The following is a 13,148-nucleotide window of genomic DNA, read 5'->3' as shown; positions in this document are numbered from 1 at the left end:
TACTACATTATTAAAAACTTGAAATTATTGTTTCTATTATGCCGTTAAATAATCAATTAATAAATTATATATTGGAGAACAATATGGTATAATAAGATTTAAGTTTCCAGTCAATGCTCAAACCGCGTTGGAAGCACTCGTTCTCGTCGTCCTGTTTTGCGACCCAGTTTCCAGGACAAAAACAACAAGTAAGAACAAAATCACATAGAAGCTCCGCTCCTCCAGCGGCTTAAACCAAAAGATATATCCAACACGAAAAATGTAAAGCGTCAACAACATATTACAGCATGGCTACGTAGTACCGTTGCGTATCGGTACCTCTGCCTAAGATACCATTATATAAATTCACCGTTTATTGTGAACACTATAATGTATTCAAAATTGTATATTGGGTTTTAAATAAACAGCTTAAAAAAAAAAAAAAAAGCACTCGTTCTCGTCCGATTACGAAAGTTAAGCAGCGCTGGGCACAGATAGTACTTAGATAGATCGCTTGGGAATTCCGTGTGGTATTGGCTTTTTTTTAGTTTTCTTTCAATTCTTTTTTTCTCCTTCATAACTTCTGGTCATATACATCGCATTAAAAGTTAGAAATATATTTTTAATATGAGAACTGTTATGTCCGTACTTGCTGCTATGTATATAATCGGAGTTTATAGAGAAGAATAAAAAGAATTAAAACAAAATTATAAAAAAAGCTAACACCACACGGAGTTCCCAAGCGGTCACCCATCTAAGTACTATCCGTGCCCAGCGTTGCTTAACTTTCGTGATCGGACGAGAACGAGTGATTTCAACGCGGTTTGAGCGTTAGCTGGAAACTAAGTTCGTATTATATTATATTATGGTACAATATAATCTATTAATTTGCAATTATTTATGTATTCCAAAAGATTATTTCAAATTTTAATATAAAGATATATATCCATTTCGTAGTAGCTCATTTAGAACAATTTTTATTTTGCACTTTTATATTGTGTCTTAATAAATTGTAGATAGTTGTTAGCGCTCTATAATAATATTATACAACGTATAAAAATTTCAGGACCTGATATTAATATTCTCACGGTATTGGTTTCCCAGCATAGTGTAGCTGTTGCACTTGCACTTTGCGTGAACGGTTTGTCGATATTGCAGCTTACCTCTTTTACAGAAGAGGCAGCGAAAAGTGCAAATACAGCAGCTACACGATTGTTCCTGAAAAACCAATATCATGACATCTCATCGCCGCGAGAACTTGAAATCTAAAATTAGATATTAATATTTGTATTTTCGACCAATCGCGGGGAGACGTAATCGCGAGGAGAGACGTCAACGGGGGTCGTAAATCCCCGTTACGATTATAACAATCGACACCACGAAATGATCGATCCCCTGATTTCCGTTGAGATAATAAGGGGTGATTGAATTTGTATAACACTGGGATTCACAGTATTATAAAGTATATATTTCCACCACTTAGATTACACTGACGTAGAGAAATAAATAGTTAAAAACTTGTCGCACGAAGAGGCGATAGAGATGTACGCTAGAGCAGGGCTCTTATAATGGAAATTAATGTGTCAGTGGACTTAGCACTGTGATGTGTTTAGGAGAGAAGATGTATGTTCGACACCGCCGAGAACCGATAAAAGATGTGCGTGAAGTATGCGACTCTCACGCTATGTGTAGGCGTTAGTTGGTAGACTGTCTGTCGCTCTTGTTTTAATACGGAAGAAAAGTTCAGTGTGGGTGTGCCCCTGTGCCTAAAGAACGCGGATTCGTTGATCCCACTTTCGTTAGGAAAAGTGAGGGTAACGAACCGCGGTGTCGATTGGTCATGACCTGCACTACTGCTCGAAGGGATGAGTAGGGAATCTCCTACCATCGTGGTGCGTAGATGACTGTGTGCGTGAGAAAAACCTAGCTTGTTTTATTACAGGGCTATTCGGATTTTCCTAATGGGTGCATACCCGCTTTCTCCGTGTTTTAAAGGCGACTAATAAACCCAAGGACACCTCTAAAACCGACTGTGTTTCGAGCATATTTTTAAGCTTTGGCAATTCTTCAAGACAATCGGATTGAAGACATATGGCGAAACAATGCAGGGAAGTGAAAGTTATGGTGGGTCCTTAGGTTTATTGAGGGTCGAAGTGCCGTTACGCAGGTCGGTTGTTGTCCGGTCGCGCGGGCTGGCGTGCAGATGTTTTAGGCGGCGTAACAATATTGTTTCAACAAAAATGATTAATTCAAACGTAATATGTATACAGGTCCAAGTATTATTTCATTAATTATAACATTACACAACGTGAATTACAATGAATTTATTTATTTGATGTATTTATTTACAGTAATTGAAAAGAATTTAATGTAGTAATGTACATACAACTAAAACAACTAAATTTGTACAACTACTCAACTTCTGAGTAACAACTCACTACTCAAAACCCATGATCAACTTCAACTCACTCCAACTAATGATTAACAACTAACGAGTAACTTCTCACTGCAACTAATGATTAACAACTAACGAGTAACTTCTCACTGCAACTAACTCACTTTCTACACCAAAGCTTCCTTTTATCCCACAGTTTTCGGTACTTCTATCACGCACATGTGTTTTGCAGTTGTTGATGATCCACGATAGTCACGTATACCCTTTCAATCAGTTATTGTCCTAAAGGGCCACGGGTATGTGACGTCAACCCACATCAGAAGCCAGATGTGCGCAGGTACTCACTGGGTACTCTCAATAACCTCAAGGACCCATCAGAAACTTAAATTTTTAGTTTATTAACCCTGTAAGTGTTATTGGTTTATGGATGGTCCTGGGTACAGTCCTTAGGTTTATTATACGTTCATACAAATTACGGGGGAAAACGGGTATTTACTTAACGGGAAAGCTAATTTTCCCTATGAACAGTGTCACCTACGAGCCACGTTGGTAGGAGGCTTCCTCTTTCTATCTTTATTTATTAACGTGGGCAGTTATAACCAATTGGCATCGCAGGTCGTTACCATCACTTTTCCTAACGAAAAGTGTGAACAACGAATCCGCGTTGTTAACTCAAAGGGCACACCCACACCGAGCTGTCCTCCGTAATAATAACAGAATACCTCGACACTGAAACTACAAATTGTCATCAGTCAACATCTCTCAGATCAGTCGCGTAAACTGTGCTTATAAACTTGTATTATTTAATAAAGTTCGATAGAAAAGAAACATAAAGTTGAGTTACGGCTCAATCTTCTTGTCTTTAAAATCTAAGCCTTAATTTTACGTGACAGGTACATTGCTGGACCACATGGCCATTGGGATTTCCTATCTTTCCAGGCCCGTCAGCCGTTTCACTTTTTTATCTGAACTGTAGTTCATCGGAATTTTCCCAAATGGTTTTTCCACGACACTATACACTATTAATATTTATTTCTAGTATTAATTAAAACTTGAATCAATTTCGCCGAAAATAAATACTGTACTTATTTTTTATAAAATATAATATTGCACATATATAGTATTGAGTGTAAAAAGCTTCTTTTAATTGTTTCGGGAAAAGCTATTTGTTCCTAAAAATAGAAGAGATATCCTACTCCTATGCTTATTGTACATACGCGAATAAAACCCACTGCCAACCAGCAACGGTCTATCTTTATAAAAGAAATGTACCGATCATATTCGTTTTCTATGCCAGAAAAGTGTGAAAATGAAATGGAAAGGGGCATTCCATACCAGTGGTGTGCGTAGCTGTTAAAAATCGAAAGTGGATTTCCGCGCGTAACCGGTCACCGTCCGAAGAGAAAGAACGTGGCGTTCGATATGGAAGGAGCACGTGCAGCTTGCATGTGCACGCGACCGACAGAATATCCACATATATCGTTACCTTTGATCATCCACGATTAGAAACCACCGATTCGTATACGGAAGTTGCTATCACTGTATCTTAGTTCGTTTTACTCGCAAAGCAATGGTTTTTGACCCTTCACTTTGTTATGCCTGATAGTTTCCACAACTTTAACTACTGTTTGTGAAACAGTATTAAATTATCATGTTAATGGTCAGAAGCTCCACCTTCTTATTCCTGAATTTAATTTCTGCTATTTATATTGCAAACACGCGACAAAGTAGTAAAGATGATCTCTTCCCCAAACAATTTACAAATCCAAACGACTTATAAAGTTTAATAAATTTTTGTCTTGGCCCGCTCTACCATAAAGTTGAGATCGGGGTTAGATTGATTTTGTGTTAGGGTGATTCTCTGTCGCGGTTTTATTAGAGTATATCGCGTAGAAGCACATAAATTCAAAGGCACAAAAATTTCAAAGGAATCTTGATTGCTTCGATAGAACTACTTACCGTTGTGTAAAAATAAAACTAAAATAAAACAAGCAAGGTAACGTACATTTCAGATGAATACATTTCCCTCGTTATCTTAAATAACGCAATCCTCGCCTTTCTATTTATATCCCTTTTCAGTAAACGCGAAACGGAACCAACACAACATTGAGCCATTAATAATCCTTGGCTAAATAAAAATTATTCAACAACGTACAAACATTCGATACTAAATAAATCGAACAACGAAACAAAGTTAAATTCCTGTAAACCAACATAGAGCTACATATAATGAACGTCTCAACGACTTCAGTGACCCAACATTCCTTCACCCTTTCAATAGCACAACAACGATCGACAGCAGTCAAAAGGATAATGTTTCAGTAACTGCAACTTGTCACGTCACCGTTTAATCCCTTCAATCGCTTACGCTCGATACGTTCGTCCGGGCTATGATTAATGCAATGCGACGTGTCAATTATATTCGACGATCGACAAGTAGAATCGCGGCACCGTCGATTTCGTAGAAAACCAGCGAGATTCACTCAGCCGTAATGACTTCGTTTACAGGCCGTCGCATGAAATACCACGTCCATCATCATCCCCGCGGAAGAACAAAGAAAGTGGACGGCGTAAAGACTCTTGGTGTCTCGAGAGCCGACGTGTTCGACCCTCGATTAACACTTTTCAATTGGTTGCCTTTCACGTGTGGAAACGGTTCACGGGCAAATAGAAGAGAAGAGAAGAGAGAAACAGACAGGGCCTGTCGGCATGAAATTGCAATAAAAGGTATAATAGAAAAATCTGCTCGTTCTCCTTGAAGGGTGCCGCGTGCAGCGCGAAACGAATTGACATTCAAACGAAGTAGCGGCTCTCCCGATTTGAAAGTAGACACCTGTATGCTCGAGGGCCCTGGCTCGCGCATAAACATGCCTCCGCGGTGAGAATAAATCTGAATTCGATTTGCCACGAATTTACGACGATATTGTCGCCGAGCAGTGAGAAACGGTGCGAACCCAGAGATTAATATCATCGCGTCCCGGCGAGTCGTGTTTGCGTAAATTTCCCGTTATGTTTGCACTCGCGAACCCTGACAAAAATTCGCGGGATCCACGTCCTGCGATATCTCACGTCGGATATCGATGCATACGGGGTAACAGTGAGATTTATTCAGAATCGTGAGCGAGGTAACACGTTGAGTTTGACCCTTTCGAATTTCGATGAAATTCATATTTCCGCTGAAAAGTAGTGGAAATTGTATTAATTTAATTTTAAATTTACAACGACAGCAATCCTCGTCCATGCTCATCTTTCTTTAGGGAAACCAAAGATTATTTTACCATCTTTAATTTCTATTTAATATATCTCAATACTTTTCAAACAAGACGTTCATCGTATTATATTATATAATTTTTACGAGTGCATCTGTAATTATATCGCAGACGGATTATGTGCCATATACGAGCCATTTTTACGAGTGTTAAGTAAAACCTTGGATAACAAATTGTGCCTCATTTAACACGGTAATTATACCGTTTTATTCTTCAACTTAACTTAACGGCGCAACTTAATATCATGTACGATATATCAACCACAAAGTTGCTGCTTTGATATGTTAAATGATACTAAAACGTATCATCCAATACATCCCGAGTTATTACCGAAAACAAAGCTAAGAAGCAGCCATACGAAGAAACTCGTTAGGAACGATATATATATACGTATAACTCGATGATATTTCCGTTCAAATATATCATTTACCAGAAATTTTTCGAATGATTACCGGCATTATTTATTAGATAACCGCACGATCTCGCTATTAAGCGTTTTCTCCGCAATTTCTCTGCTCCGCTATATCGATAGCTCCATACATATAATCATATATCCACCATGATGCTCTTATAAAATACAGACATGGAGATTTATAATAATAAAGAGTTGAATTTTTCTTTATTTATCTGCATTTTTTCTTATTTTTTTCAGATCAAAGAGACAGACGATAACACGTCATGAAGTTCCAATCTCGCCGCGTCTCTGCCTCTCTCGGATCAATTACAACCACCTAAATGGTAGATTCCACTCGGCCCAATAAAGGCGTATTGCAATTAGTACCGACTGTATTTCCATCCACCGATGCTCCTCCCGGTCCATCTGTTATTGCCGATGCATTATGATAGCGCCGAGAGACCGTGAGAGATGCTGAAGAGTACAGTCGTTACAAGCAAATTCCAACGTAAGCACAAGCAACGAGCATCGAATCCAAAGGTAAGTCGATCGTTCGATCTCTTTCGTGCTTCTGCCCAATGTACGAAGACTCTTAACTTTCACGTCGACTGTTTTTCGATACGTTGGCTTTATTACAAAATCAAATGTTTAGTCGAGAGTGGACTGTGTTGAATTTCTTCTTGTTGCTTAGTTCTTGTTCTGAAAAGGACAGTTCTGTGCGCGAGAATTGAATCGAAACACGGTCTGTGGATTGACGTTTAACAAGTCGTTTATTATGTTTCACGATGTTTTACAGCGACGGAGACGCGATACGTTTCGACAATTACAAACTACGATGACTTGAGACAGCGAAACTGTGATACAACGTGGTTCGCACAGAATAACGGAAACTTTTCTCTATAACGAAATTGTATACTTGAAATAAATTTGCTTTGTTGTTCTGCTTATTCTGGCCGTTTCCTAGAGAGAAGACATTTGGTATGCTATTGATTAGTTGAATCATTATGATAGAAATTTGTTGATATAATAAGATGGGATTATCCGAATCACCTAAGCTTCGACATTAAAAAATTTGATCTTGAACTTCGTACAGAATAATCAAATTTACTTATTATTATTATTAGTTATTAATATTTATTAATATTATTATTTCTATTATAAAACATTATTTCTGTATTAATTAATCTTTGATATAATAATAGTGAAATATGAAAATACCGTGTTCTTAGGTCCAACCATCTTAGGTTCTTTAGGACCATTTGTATCAGCTTCCCTGAAAACTGTATCATTCAACATTGCAAAACATCCCTTTCGTATAACAATCCTTTGAACAAACATCGTGTCTGGTCCATTCCCCTTTCTTCAACACCCTCTCTCGTAATAAGCTTCACGAACGTCGATAAGACGTCCAAAAATTTCCATCCGTCTCCGCAACCAATGTGCGCTAAATGCACGTTCAATCCGACGACGGCCATTTACAAGCGTAACTCGTAACTTAGCATCGCGTTAGGTCGACTTTACAACCTGACGGAGAAGCTCTGAGAGCACGGTGCACCGTTTTACGTTCTCTTCCTCTGCATCCCCGTTTCATCGTTCGTTCGAACGGGGAGGGAGAAATTAACAAGTTACCGGCGTACGAGAGACTGGCGCGCGCGTAATTACGTTCGTTACGTCGCGTTACGTACGTTTACTCTGGCCGACATATCGTTAAGCCAGCCCGGCGATTCCGTCGAACGATGGAAAAAGAGCCGCAGAAGAAAGGAAACGCGAGGCAGAAAACGCGACGATGGTAGCGAGGAACGAACTGGAACATCCGCCGTCTTCCCTTCGTATCGCCGCGTTCTCCGAGGAATTTTTACGACTCGAACTCGACGGTCGTTCGAGCTAGGATAGCAGCCCGGCTTCTTCTTCCAGCAGAGTGCCAGCACGGGGGCCACTTGCAGCCCTTTACTACTTTCACGTTTAAGCGGCTATTAGCGGCGATTTTCGCGACGGCAGCCTACTCTCTCGGCCCACACTGTGCACAACCCACCTTCCCACCATTATTACCTTCCCTGCCAGGGAATCTATCCCTGGCAACTCTTTGTTCGCGCGCCCGCTACAAATATGTGCCACTTTTAATCCCCTGCTTCCTGATTCCTTGGGCTTCCTTCACAGGATGGATCTATTAAGAGCTATGATTGCGTGATATGATACGCAAAGCGACAGTATTACGATGGTTTTATAGTATTGCGATAGTATTTGAATATCTATTGTGTAAGATTTGTATGAACATATTGCGTTGCATTAAATTTTTAGAATATTGTAATGAGTACGATTATCATAATTATCATTAAAATGATAGAATTTGAAAGCAATTTGATAATGCATATACAATTTAACGTTTATTAGAGATATATTATAAATTATCGTTATGTGTACAAGTTTCCAATTTACATATATACATTAGATCGATAAACAGCACATAGTGTGATAAAAAATACTTATAACTAATGATATTTCTCTCAAAAATAGAAAATTATTATTATTAGATATTAATTAATATTTAAATAAATTTGGAAACGAGGGGGAAAGTTGTTGTATAAATATAAATTTTTATTTATGTATATCTTATAAAGTACATTCACTCTATAATAATTAATAATTTCTTCGTATAGTTCTAGTCCAAGTCTCAGGTTATTATCTATGTGTTCCCCAAATCAAGTCCTTTGTTCCAACGCCCGAAACATAATTATTCTAGCCATTGACTGTTTTTACGACTTCGTTATATCATGGCCCACACTATACATCGCTGAAACGACGCCTTGATGAAGAAGGGTTTCTTTGAAGACACCGATTTTTCGGATACCTTCCCATTCCACGTTCTCTGGTTCTAGTTCACGGTATGTAATTGCAGTTAATGAGATCGAGAGAAGACGGCTTTTATTGGTCGACGAGTGATTTACGTGGTTTGAAAGGCGGTTTGATGGGGTACAGGTTTGATTATAGGGGTTGGTTAGGAAAGAGCAGAGGAAATGGTTTGCTTGGTGAGACATGTTTATTATCTTTGAGGCTCGTGGATTGTTAGTGGAAAAGATTGTTCAAAGATTGTTCTCATTTACACGTATAAAATAAAATTGTTCCTTTTAATATCATGTTGGAAATCCATTTGTAATTATCTTTGCACTTATACCGGGACGTTATAACGAGCTGTTCCATTTTTTATTCCTCTTTTTTCTTTTTTTCTCCTTTAGCTATTTTCAAAGATAAACTAAATGAGCATGAAAACCTGAACTTGTTTGAAGGGGATATTATTTTAAGGAAATTATGTTTTTCAACCATTTAACTCTACTTTTATTTATTTTCATGGTTGAAGGGCATACTATTCTGCGGAATGACGTTAACGAGATTGCATAAGCGTAGTATGCAGGATTAATATTAATACGTTCAAATGTATAAATAATATTTGGAAACATGTAAGTTTTGTAGTAAATTTAATATACACCTTCATTTAACACTATACTGCAAATATTAATATCGCGTGAGAATTCCATATCAGTAAAGATTTGTTGAAATAATTGCTCATTGAAAATTAATCTGTGCAAGTTGAATATTCGAACATAAGATCACTCAATTCCTTTGTAATTTTTATCTTCAGAAAATAACAATTAAAAAGAATGAATGAATGAAAATTTAAATCAATCTCTTGCCCAAAAGTATTTCAATTTGTGAACTTCCTTATTAATGCTATGGTAACAGACTAGTTCGGAATATAATTTTTCCATAAATACATTAACATCCGCTGTCTACTACTCATTTAAATGATGCTGTTTTATTCCTTGAGATTTACCCCAGGAACGTAACACATATATTTTCCCTGGAAACCACAGATTGAACTATACTACACCATTTAATTTTACATTTAATTTTTTCTCTGACGCTGTTACCTAATCCATCCACATCGTTGAACATTTTCTAATCCATGAAATATATCTCATTTCGATCGTTATAAAAATTTGAACAAGGTGAATCACCGGTCTCCACCGTGGCAATAAACGTTTTAACGAATACTAATGTTTCTCCTTCTCCGTGACCTAGAAACATCGAAATTGACATTACACGCGTTATCTAATCGACTAAGCATTAACGAAGAAAACCCGGCAGAGTTGTCGTCACGAATTAGCAGGTAGTTTCTAAACAAAGCTGCTGGTTTCTAAACGGGAGCAAAACTGCTCGCTTCTAACTCGTTTCTACACAGATGGCTGATTATTGGAGGCTGGTAGGGTTAGTTAATCTTCCATCTCTGCGGGAGAGTGGTTCTGCCAAATGGCGTGAGCATCGCGATCTCTGAAAATCGCGTCGTCAAGCGGCCGGTTTCCGGGAAACGGCGAATTCCTCGGCACAACGCGAACCTGTTCCCCTCGAAAACGACCTTCCTACGCCGAACAATGGGTGTAGGCAACGGGCGTGGGTGATCGACGAAGGATACCAACGCCAGATCTGACCTTATACGATCCACCATGATGATGTAGCTCGATTGGTTTCCACGATGCGGAACAGAGACAGTATCTTGGACAGTGTCTCGTTATTTTCGATCTATTTTAAGAAAATCTCGTGTTGTCGTTTAGTGTCGTTTAGGGATCGTTTAAAGCAAATAATTCTCCTTTCGAACGAAAATAAAGTTATGAATCTTAGTCGTTCGATTTTTGGTACGTTCAAATGGGATCGCGTGTATAATTTTTCGAGTTATTGTCGAAGAATTATAGGTGTTCCTCGCAGATGTATTTCGTGATAATTATTGCCGTGGGAACTGGTGAGGCCGTAGTAGCGTCATGATATATGAACATCCGCAGTATAGTGATTATTTACAATTACTTTAGGGGGACTATTTTGGTTTTTTGAAGAGGAAGGTGTACCTTTGATCGCTTGGAAAAATGATCTTGTTTTAAAAATTTATTTCGGAGGAACTACTTATTTTATAGTACGATTTCACTTTCTTCGTTATAGATATAATACGTAGTATATTATTTAAAAGAATCATCGAACAAATACATAAATTTTACATTTATTTCCCCTGGTTATATAAATTTTCCGCCGAGAATGTAGGACAATGTTAAGAAACTAAGGAACTCTCCTGTAATATTAAATTTCTGGAGGATAATAGCGACAGAAGAAACACGTTTATCATCGAGAATGAATGATATGTGTTTTAAGTTCGTGGGCAAGGTCGAGTCGCTTTTACTTTCGCCAGGATGGAACAATGACGTTCCTTTTTCTGCTGGTAAAATTGATGGTGTGCGTCGAGTGAAGTTGAATGCTGTGTATCAAAGAACAATTGAACGCCTCTGCCCAAGCGATCGCATTGCACTACTTTAAACGTGTTTCATAACGTACTGGTAATTATGTAACACTTTTTTCAATCATCTACAGAATTTCGTTAATCGAAATACTTTTCAAATAATACGTAATAATATAATTGAAGAATAGGAATGAAAAAGGCTGTAAATGTTAAAACTCAGGTGTTGAAATATTTTCGAGAGCCACTGTATCGATAATTCATATTTTATCTCGTAAAATAATTCTTCTCTTTTCAAGATAATTACTTCATAGAGAAGTAAATTACTTCATAAAACAAAATTTGTTGCAATCCTATAAATTAGTTTTAAGAATGTAATAATATTGGTCTACTATTGAAAACTATCACAAAAGGTACTACTTATTATACATTTCTGTTTATAGTGCTTATTTACACAATCTGTCTAATGATTCGCGCAATCATCAGCACTAATTAAATCATTATTCTCACTATGTACTTTTTCATAGCGTCATTTAAGTCTTCTATCTACGCTATTAATCTTGATGTATGCGTTGCCTAGTTTGTGATCTCTATGTGGGAGTTGCATTCTATGACATTTCCTCGAGGGAATCGCAAATAGCGAAAAGGTGAGTCACAAGAGAAATGCGATACGGTCAACGACAGTACACACTGTCGCTTTTTGCCCTGGCACTAAATCACTAGAGCTTCAAACGACTATGACATCAACGACCGCAAAGACGCACCCATTTACGAGTTACTGGGTCTGCTGAATCGATCCGAGAAAGCAGATCCTTCTTTGAAATCCCCGATCGAGAAAATGTGGAATTCAAGGAATCAACAATTCCTTTAAAAAAATATATTATTCATACTATTTTGATTTTATCAATAATCATTGTTGCTATATACAGGGTAGTTGGTAAGTGGTGGTACAAGCGGAAAGGGGGTGATTCCACGCGAAAAAAGAAGTCGAAAATATAGAATAAAAATTTTTCGTTCGAGGCTTTGTTTTCGAGAAAATCGACTTTGAATTTTCGCTCGGTACGCGTGCGGTACGTTATAACGGATCTCACTGTAGATCGTTGTCTCGATGGAAAAATTAAAAAAAAAAAATTTTTTTTTAAATGTTTAATCTATATTTTCGACTTCTTTTTTCGCATAGAATCACCTCCTTTCCGCTTGTACCACCAGTTACCAACCAACCTGTATATGAAAAAAATTCATGTGATAATTTACTAACAGCGATAAAGAGGAGAATGAAGAACACATATATAAAGTTATATAATATATATTATATAACTTTATATATAATTGTAATTATTTTATATAACTAATATATATTATATAATATATATTATATATATAATGTTAATGTATAATGTTACATAAAAGCATACACACATATATACATGTCTTTTCATTATCCTTTTTATCGTTCTTAGTAAATTATCACATGAATTCTTTTCATCGTTCTTAATAAAATATAAATAAAACCTTTTTATTTAATTAAAACGATAAATTCTATTTTCTTGTTGAAACAAAAGTAAGATCAGGGCATGAAAATTGAGGACCGAGTAGGATTAATCCATCGAACGAATCCTGTCGTATCATTCGATCTCGGATGAGATCTGATCGAATGATCGATAGGGATTGCGGCATCGATGATCAATGGAATGTGGTTCGGTGGCCTGATCGCGACACAAGAGGAGGCGTCGAGAAAACGTGATTAAAAGGGACGGCTCGGTTTTCCTCGACCCTCGGTTACTAGGGAACCAGTAGAGCTGGTTCACCCGACTAAACGGCGTACGTGTTACAATG

At 37.5% G+C, this 13,148-nt stretch overlaps 1 non-coding gene across 1 annotated transcript; it reads right to left on the bottom strand.

Moving 5' to 3' along the window:
- Nucleotides 1-696: 696 nt before the first annotated feature.
- On the bottom strand, nt 697-815 carry LOC117242026. Its single transcript, XR_004495163.1, has one exon. It is a non-coding gene; the product is annotated as a 5S ribosomal RNA (ribosomal RNA).
- Between the last annotated feature and the right edge of the window lie 12,333 nt (nt 816-13,148).

The sequence above is a fragment of the Bombus vosnesenskii genome, unplaced genomic scaffold (genome assembly GCF_011952255.1).
Source record: "Bombus vosnesenskii isolate JDL3184/JDL3185 unplaced genomic scaffold, Bvos_JDL3184-5_v1.1 scf7180000016262, whole genome shotgun sequence".
Taxonomy (NCBI): domain Eukaryota; kingdom Metazoa; phylum Arthropoda; class Insecta; order Hymenoptera; family Apidae; genus Bombus; species Bombus vosnesenskii.
Note: the sequence above shows the minus strand (reverse complement) of the source record. Positions and strands in the feature narration are given on the sequence as shown.